We start from the raw sequence: 8,983 nt of genomic DNA on the forward strand, positions 1-8,983 counted from the left end.
AGAACTTACTTCGAAGCAAACACTTTGAAAGTAAGCAAGCAAACAAATATCTAAACAAGTAGGATCCTGAAAATCTCAGCTGAGAATAAACCAATGGACTGTTGACCAATCCAGGAAGGTCCAGACCCCCAGAAAGAACTCACCAATCTCCACTCAAGGAGGCAATGCTGGATGGTGGGCTGCAAGGAAGCCCTGGCTGGTACCTGGTGCCAACACAGTTGATTCCTTCAGTGAGAAGTAGATTGTTCTTTTGGGGCCCTAAGTTTGGGTGCCAAGAACTGTCAATAAAATAAACAGCTCTCAAAGGAATGAAAGAGATGGTTTATTCTGGAGCCAAATTTGAGGAATCATGGCCCAGGAACACAGGTTTAAGTTTCGCCAAATACCGTGTTCCAATGAAGTAACAATTTCATGAACTTTTATAGTAACAGAACAAAGAAAGTCATAAATCAACATACTCTTCAAATACATTGGTGGGTACCTTCAGTAGGCAGTCATAACAAAGTGGGAGGAAATTCTACTATAGGTCTCAGATGACATTCTTAGCCTTTTGGGTAGTGGGAGTTGGTACTCTGCTAGTTAATACATAGTCACAAGATGTTAAGTCAGAAACAGAGGTGAACGTGGACTGGTTATTTATAGGCTAAAGGTAACCTGCGATAAATGATAATTAGGCTTTGGACCTGCAACATTCCAAACTCTCCACAGTCTCTGGAGCTCTAATCAGTTGATGAGCCTTGCGGAAGAAGAAGGTTCAGTTTGAAGACACGTGGTTTTTCTCAGAATTTCCATTCACAACATTATTATATATTAATATATTATATTTTACTATATTAATTGTTATAGCTGTAAACTTTGTACCTTGGGTTTGAAAAGGTACTGCAGAGGGGCTGGAGAGACGGTGCAGCAGTTAGGAACACTGGCTGTTCTTGCAGAGGACCTGGGTTTGGGTACCTATGACCCACATGGTAGCTAACAATCGTTTTTTAACTCCAGTTATAGATACCTTCTTCTGGCCTCCTCGGCATTGCATACATGTGGTGCACTTACATACATGCAGGCAAAACATTTGTACACGTTAAATGAGTAACTAATAATTCTTTTAAAAAATTACTTCCCAGTTCCCTTTCTTGTGCAGCCTCAGATAGTCTCCTCTCCCCAGCAAGTGTTTACTGAAGGAGAGGAAGTGAAAGGTCAAAGAAATGGTGAGAGGGGAAGAGAGAGGAAAAAGAGGAGAGAGTAGAACTCAGCAGGTCCAAGTCAATATGGAGTTTGGAGACTGAGTCAGGTGAACAGAAAGTAAAAACCGGAAGGTGGGCTGTCAGGTCCAAGGTGTCATTCTTAGACAAAACTTCACAAGTTTGCCACCCATTTTTGGGAACTTTGCTCTTCTCTGGAACCAGGCCCTGAGAACCAATCAGTATCAGATTCAAATACATTTGTTTCCATTTTAAGTTTGTAACAAGAAATGCCATTTGCCTTGGGGAAACTAGCTCTGAGAGTCTTTAGTAAGAAGCAACCACTTCACTTTTGTTCTTGTGGGAGATGTAAGATGTGAGTACCAGGGATTTACCTGAAGGGTGAGGCTTAGATCCCTGCTGTGTGGTGGGTAGTGGAGTCGATGCTTTCCTGGGTGGCAGAAGCAGGGATATTATTCTTTGCAAGGATTCCAACATCTCCATGCTTCTTGATTTTTTTTTATGGAGGTATGAATGGTGTGAAGAAGAAAGCTGCTGTGGCTCCCAGGCAGGAGGCTGAACTGCACCTGGTCACATCACACCTGGGTCTCCCAGTGCAGTTATAGAGGACCAAATGGGATTGCCTGGAGATATTGTTCTGTTTAGGACATTGTGTTGCCAATGAGCCTCTGGGAAAAAAACAAAACAAAAACAGAACGTAGGACCAGGAAACTGAACTGTGGAGAAGGTCCGCTCTGGGGTGCATAATGGGTGGAAACAAAGAGCAGATGGAAAGGAGCAGTCCAGGAACCCTACGGGCATCACCAGCAGCAGCAAGAGCCTTCCGGTGGCCATGTTTGCAGTCAGTAGGGAAGTCATCAAGGTGGCATGAGAAACAGTTCCACGGAGGTCTGAGAAACACGAGGAGGAAGCCGGTAGAAGAACTAGACCTTGCAAAGTTGATGGGAAACTGAGGGTGCCACAACTCTTAGATCATGAAAATTGTAACTTTATTTTGTAATTTAAAACTTGTGAAGTCTGAACTCTGGGCTATTCAATAGAAGGAGCTGAGTGAGGCCTGGCTGCTGTGGTTCGTTCTTGTTCATTTTGATATCATGAATGGCAATGAGGCGCTTGAAAATCAGGAGCAAACTGTGATGAGAGGAACACTGCTTTCGTTCTGTAAAATGAGAGACACAATGTAACGCTCCATATCTGATTAGCTACCAACACTGATGGTGGTGTTCGTGCTTTGAATCTCAACACAGGCTGCTCCGTTTGTAACTATCAATCACCTTAGCAAACAGGACAGCAGATGTTTCCCCTTGCAACTTTAATGTGGCATCTGCTCCGAGCATTTACCTCTTCTAACCCATTCAATCGCTAAGCCCCTCTGCCTGCCCTGACGTCTGGGGGGCTGGCTCCCTGACTACCCAGCTCACTTGCAAACCTTGAGCGCTATTCTGAGCTGAGTTGCCATCCAAAGAAGGGGAAACTGAAAATTTGTGTCTGCATGCTCCCCAGAAAGTAAATATTAACTTTACCTTTAAGCAGTCCAGGAAAACTTTTCTCTGGAGGACGGATTCGTTCACTTTTTATTTGCTCACATCTACATGCCAGTTTGAAAAATAAATATTATTTATAGAATAATGATGTTAAAAATTCAAGGCAATCATTTAGGAAACTCTGGTCAGAACTTGCTGTCTTAGTCTTCTATGTCATTTTTACTGTTCTGGGGAAGAAGTGGGGGAAGGAATGGTGGCTTGTCTGTAAGATACCATCAGTTCTTTCCCTCCCTCAGATATAAGCCATACCCCATTGACAAGTAGAACCTATTCCATCACCTTTTTGAATCTAAGTTGGCCTGTAATTAGCCCTTAATCAACAGAATGTGATGGAAGTGACAATATCTAGCTTCCAAATCCTGGAAGCCTTGCAGCCTCTGTTGGCTCTCTTGGGATGTTCTCTCTTCAGGGAATCCAGGGACCATGTAGCAGTCAAATGACCTTGAGACCACCATGTTGTCAGCATCCCCTCTGCTGTTTTCACCTGCCTATCCTGTCCCAGTCTAGCCACATGAAAGGCCGTTTGAAGACAGTTGCTCAAGAAGCCACCGGGTTTTCCTGTGCAGTCATGAGGCATGTGAGTTAAACCTGCTAATGAGTCGTGGGTCCAGCTGTGGTCTGTAACCAGATGAGGGACCCCAAGCAAAACCACCCAGCTAAGCCCATCACCCCCCAACACCCTGAGCGGCAATAGTACATAGTTGGTAACTCCATTAAGTTTTCGGGGTAGTTTTTATGTGGCAGTAGATCAACTAAGATATCAACTTGGACATATGGCCACCTCACCTCTGAGGCAAGCACAGTCCCTGCCCGGACTGTGCAGGAGAGAAATTTGAGGCTTAGGAGAGAAACTTCCTGCTCCAAGTCACACAGCTAGTATGTGTTAGAATACTAGGGTTAGAATCTAGACAGCCTGGCTCCCGAGTCTACATTCTTTGCCACTACTAAATACGCTGCTGACATAAGTGTTTCTTAGTACAGAAGTCACACACCGAATCTAGCTCAAGGGCCTCATGGATCTGTTTTGTACTGTTTGGTACTCATTGATTCATTAAACTTTTAAAATTTATTTTATGTGTTTGTATTGCCCACATGCATGTAAGTGAACCTGTGTCATGCAGTGCCTCAGAAGAGAGGGTCAGATGCCCTGGAATTGGAGTTATGAGTGGTTGTCAGCCGCCATTTGGGTTCTGCGAATCAAATCTGGGACTTCTGCAAAAGCAGCAAGTGCTCTTAACAGCTGAGCCATCTCTCTAGCCCTCGTTGAGTCATTTTGAAAATTGAACTTGAACACTTTTGGGTGAGGCTTGCCTGCTTTGATTTACCTTACAATTTCCCGCTTATACTTGGCCCATCTGACTCTATGAGCATGGGGCTACCACCCCATCTGAGAGCTGTCTACCCAGCAGCCCCAGAAGCACACACTTCCCAGCATCCTGTGGCTGTCCGCTGAGTGCTCGTGCTCACTTCTGCCCAGGGCCAGCTTGTGCTCATCCTCTTTCCCTTTTAGTCTCTCTTGTGCTGCTCATTAGTCTTTTATTCCTCCTTTTTCCACCTTTGTGGGGCAGCGTGCCTATGTGCACACTTCTGTTTCTGTCTCAGTGGTATTATTTTTATCTCACATGACCACTCTAATCAATGCATGTGCAAATATCCAGTGACCATTTGGAAGCAGTGTGGAAATCTATAAATTACAAGCAAGAGGTAGATGGTGGCTATTCATAATAACTAGAAACATTCTGATTAAGCATAGCTTAATATTTTAAATTAAACATAGGAAACTTTAAGAAGATAGTGCATATTTTTAATGTTTATAAAAACTGCCTGTGGAAACTGCAAGATAGCTCAGTGGGAAATGGCACCTGCTGCCAAGGCGGATGACCTGAGTCATCCTATGACCTGAGTCCTGCAAATTGTCCTCTGACTTCCATATGTGTGCCATGCCCACACCTCCATTTGAATACAACAGATAGCTTAATAATTTGATCTTTGAATAAGGGATATATATGAGAGGAATGAGATTTTAAATTTACTGAAATAGTAGTTTCGATGTATACAATGTGTGAAAAGACAAGAAAAGTGAATTTTCAGTAAGAATGACTGAGGTCTGCTAGAATGGGCAGTGCCACCTAATGTCAATTATGGGTACCTGTAGTGTTTGTAATTCTGTCTTTGAAGTCATATTTGCAGAGAGATGAGGGCTCTCATTTTAGTAACTAAATTTGTGGTAGTAGGAGGATTCCACTTATAGAAAAAAATATTTTAGACTCTTTGGTGAAGAAAGCAGTCAGGGGCCTTTCTATACACTGTTTTGGAGCTTATGAATGCTCAGATCAATGGCTGGAAAAACCTCTGGGTTAGATTAGATAAACTCCAGAATGACTTGGGTTCTCTCTCTCTCTCTCTCTCTCTCTCTCTCTCTCTCTGTCTCTCTCTCTCTATCTCGATATTTTAGACTCTTTGGTGAAGAAAGCAGTCAGGGGGCTTTCTATACACTGTTTTGGAGCTTGTGAATGCTCAGATCAATGGCTGGAAAAACCTCTGGGTTAGATTAGATAAACTCCAGAATGACTTGGGTTCTCTCTCTCTCTCTCTCTCTCTCTCTCTCTCGCCATTTTTCTTGTCTGCTCTTAAGTTGAATCATTTGCCAGAAGCCTTCTGGTTGCCAAGAAGCAAGCTTGCTGTATTAGCTTGGTTTAGGATCACTGTATTCTATTCTGCTAGGGAAGGCGCCTGAAAATCCAGTCAAGAGAGAATTTATCGAAGCATTTTCTATCAACCCACTTCACTGAACTCATGTAGACTATGCATTTATTCAGACCTGATAGCTCACTGACCATGGTGTCCTGTGCAGTCTCCCCCTGACCGGGAGTGTGTGGCATGGCTGGAGCCCAGCACAGGGCTGGACACAGGGCAGACCTCAGGGGTATTTTCTTGTTCTTTCTTCTACCCCTTATTGCTAACTGCTTTATCAAGATACATGCCGTACCATTACCCACTTAAAGTATAAAATCCCATGGCTTTTAGAGTATTCACTGTGTTGTACAACCTGTAGCAAAGACATTTTTAGGACTTTTATCACTCCAGAAAGAAACTTTACACAGTTTCACAGAAACTTTACAGCTAAATGTGTTTACCCAGCTGCCAGTCCTAGAATACGGAAATATTTTCTGCCTCTGTAGATTTTTTTCTATTAGAGACATTTCTATAAAAAAATTGTACAATCTATTTTGTGACTGGTCTTAAAAATTTAGAGTAACATCTTCAAAGTTCACCCATGTAACTAAGTTAGTATTTCATCCTTTTTATTGTCAAGATACTCTGTGATATGGACACACCATGTGGCATTCATTCATGTTAACAGGCCATGAGCATTTGTGTTTTTATACTTTTTGGCTATTGCTGCTAATGCTTCAGTGAACAGTCCTGGCCAGTTTTTGTGTAGACTGTTTCTGTTTCTCTTGGATATATGCCTTGAAGAGAGGTTGGTGAGTCATGTGGCAACTCTACAATTTTTGAGGAACTGCCAGATTGCTCCTGAAGTAACCTCATCACTTTACACCCCTTCTAGCAGAGTGTGGGGTTCCTGTACTGAAGCCAACCCATCAGCCTTTCCTGTAGACTTCTGGGAGTCTGACAGCCTCCTTTCATTTCTGTTTTCTCTTGTTTCTTTCGGTCCAAGCTGGTAGTGTTTATACTGGTAGGCAATCCTTAGACCCTTGCAGGTCGACCGTGTGTGTCTTGGAATACATTCTTTTAGTAAGAGGGTTTTCCACAGATCTTTTGTGGTATTCCGGTGAATCTCACTCTGGGTTCTGCTGAAACATCTGACAGAATCTATGATGGCATGCTTGATCTCCTCAAAATGGCTGCACAGTCCTTTTGTGTGATTAAATAATCTGATCCTTTAAGGAGCTAGCAAAAAGTGTCTGGCCATGTCTTTGGTTTCTTTCCAGATTACTCTTTTCTGACAAAGAGTTTCCTAATTTTAGTTGCTTTTGAAATTTGGGTAAGGTAAAATGCTCACAAATCATCAAATCCTGAATCCTTTTATTTGTTTTCTTTTATGTGTATGAGTGTATTGCCTGCACCTGTGTTTTGCAATTCCCATAGAGGCCAGAAGAGGGCGTCAGATCCCCTGTAACAGAAGTTAAGAATGATTGTTAGCCACCTTGTGGGTGCTGGGAACCAAACCTGGGTCCTCTGCAAGAGTAGCCAGTGCTTTTAACTGCTGAGCCATCTTTCCAGCTTCCCTGGATCCTTTTTAACAGTTCTTCCTTCAATCAACATTTTTTTCAACTTTGTTTTACTATAAACAAGAAAAAGAAACCAGGCTATACTTTTGACATGTTGCGTCCACCCCCTCCCCCAGCTTCCTGCTTTTTTCAGGTGAAAATAGAACACAGATGCTCATAAGTGTAACTTACCTTTTTCTCTGGAAGTTTTGTGTCTTCATTCAGAGTGGGAATGGATTCTAGTAACCACTGAAAGCTGTCCACTAGGGGTTCATGACGCAGGTGTCTGTCAGCCATCCCTGACCTCACCTGGCATCTTACCTTGAGCAAACTTTTCCATAGGTGCTCTGGACAAACACTAATGGTGTTAGCCACTGAGGTGGGGTCTACAGAATCATCTTGCACTTGTTCACCTCACATTTCTGGCTCAGGAGGATGTGACGTGGGTTCGTATGATATCCTTATCAGAGACACCATTAGATATTCAAGCATGTATGCCCACTGGTCTTGTGGTTATGGAACTTAGTAGGAATTATTAATCATAAAAAGTCAGTCCATTCTTCCAGAAATAAGCTTTTCAAAAGGTCAGGTTGGCTTTTAATTAAGAATGAATCTCTTTGCAGGTGAAACTGTGAGTCTAAATGGCTGAGTTGAATGGATCCTACGGCAGCCAGTCCTGCAGCAATTAGCAGATAGGAAGGCTCTGTGTTCAGTTGGGCTGAAAGTTTCTTTGCTTCAATGAGAGGAAAGTTGCTTAGTAAATGGCACTTACTGCAGCTGTTCCTGGAGCAGGCAGGGTAGGCAGCCCCCTGTACTTTCTCTGCCGTCACCCTGTCCTGCTGACTCTGCCCTTTTTAACCCTCCTCTTCTCTTTTTCCTGCTTTGGTGACTCTCCTGCTTCCCTCAGTGGAGAAGGAACCCAGAATTCCTTCTCCTTGGTGAGCTGCAGAGAGCAAAGAGGCATAGGTAGTACCTCGGGGAGCTGAAGGCCTAGACCCAGGTGAAGATCTACTTCTGTGTCAAATGTCCAAGCATTTATGATCCTTGCCAACAATGCTCAGAAGCACATGGTCATCCGGAGAAATCTAGAATGTGAGAAGAGGCTGAGGTGTCCCAGAGTTAAGTCAGAAGCACATTCAAAGAGGATATCACAGAGATTAAGAAAGACACTGTCTCCTAGGTCTACTTCAGGCCTCCTGATTAATCTCTCTGTGTCTCCCTGTATCTCTGTAACAAAGAGTAAAATCAGCCCTCAGGATCGCAGCTGATAGCAGGCAAGGGCTGGCTGGAGTTTCATATCATTGTTGTGTTTTCTTTGGCAGCAGTGAATGCTCTGACTTTTCAGTAACACTAATGAGTCCTTTATTAATAAATGAGAATGTGTAAAAAGTGGCTCACTTTGAAGAAAGAGATTGACTGGTCAATCCGTGGATGGCGCTATATCTGGAAAAAAATATGAAGTTGCTGAAGTTGTGTATGTGGATGTCACGGAAGCTGACGGGTGTCTGCTGGTGGAGAAAAACTGCTTATTTGACATGGAGACTCTCCAAGAGGCAGAACATGGCGATCACCCCTTGGAATCATCTGCTTACAGAGGTGAGATTTGAAGGCCATAGTTGTCTCTGTGCTTCCTCTCTGTTTCTCGCCTCCCACTTCCCATGGATCGCCTGCCACTTAATGACTGATATTCTGGGCAGCTTCATGGAGAACATTGGGTGCACTTAAGCACCAGTCTTTCCTGCCCCGGTATCCCTAGGAATCTGGAACCATGCCTTTTCAGCCACCGAGGACACAGTTGTGGAGGCCAGCTACATCCTGTCTTGCTTGTTTGTGATTTATATTAGCTACTTTTATTATTACTATGGCAAAATACCTTACTAAAAGCACTTAAGACTTTATTTTGACTCAAAATTTGAGGGCTACAGCCCATCATGATGGAAGGCATGGAAGCAGTATGGGGGGGTGGCTAGTCTTACCATATCCATAGATAGGAAGCAGAGGGAGA

General features: G+C 43.3%; 1 pseudogene; it reads right to left on the reverse strand.

Annotated features, from left to right (window-relative positions):
• Positions 1-7,275, reverse strand: part of LOC103747097 — an 86,428-nt pseudogene extending 79,153 nt beyond the window's left edge.
• Positions 7,276-8,983: the final 1,708 nt, after the last annotated feature.

Source organism: Nannospalax galili, unplaced genomic scaffold (assembly GCF_000622305.1).
Source record: "Nannospalax galili isolate Female #2095 unplaced genomic scaffold, S.galili_v1.0 scaffold704, whole genome shotgun sequence".
NCBI lineage: Eukaryota > Metazoa > Chordata > Mammalia > Rodentia > Spalacidae > Nannospalax > Nannospalax galili.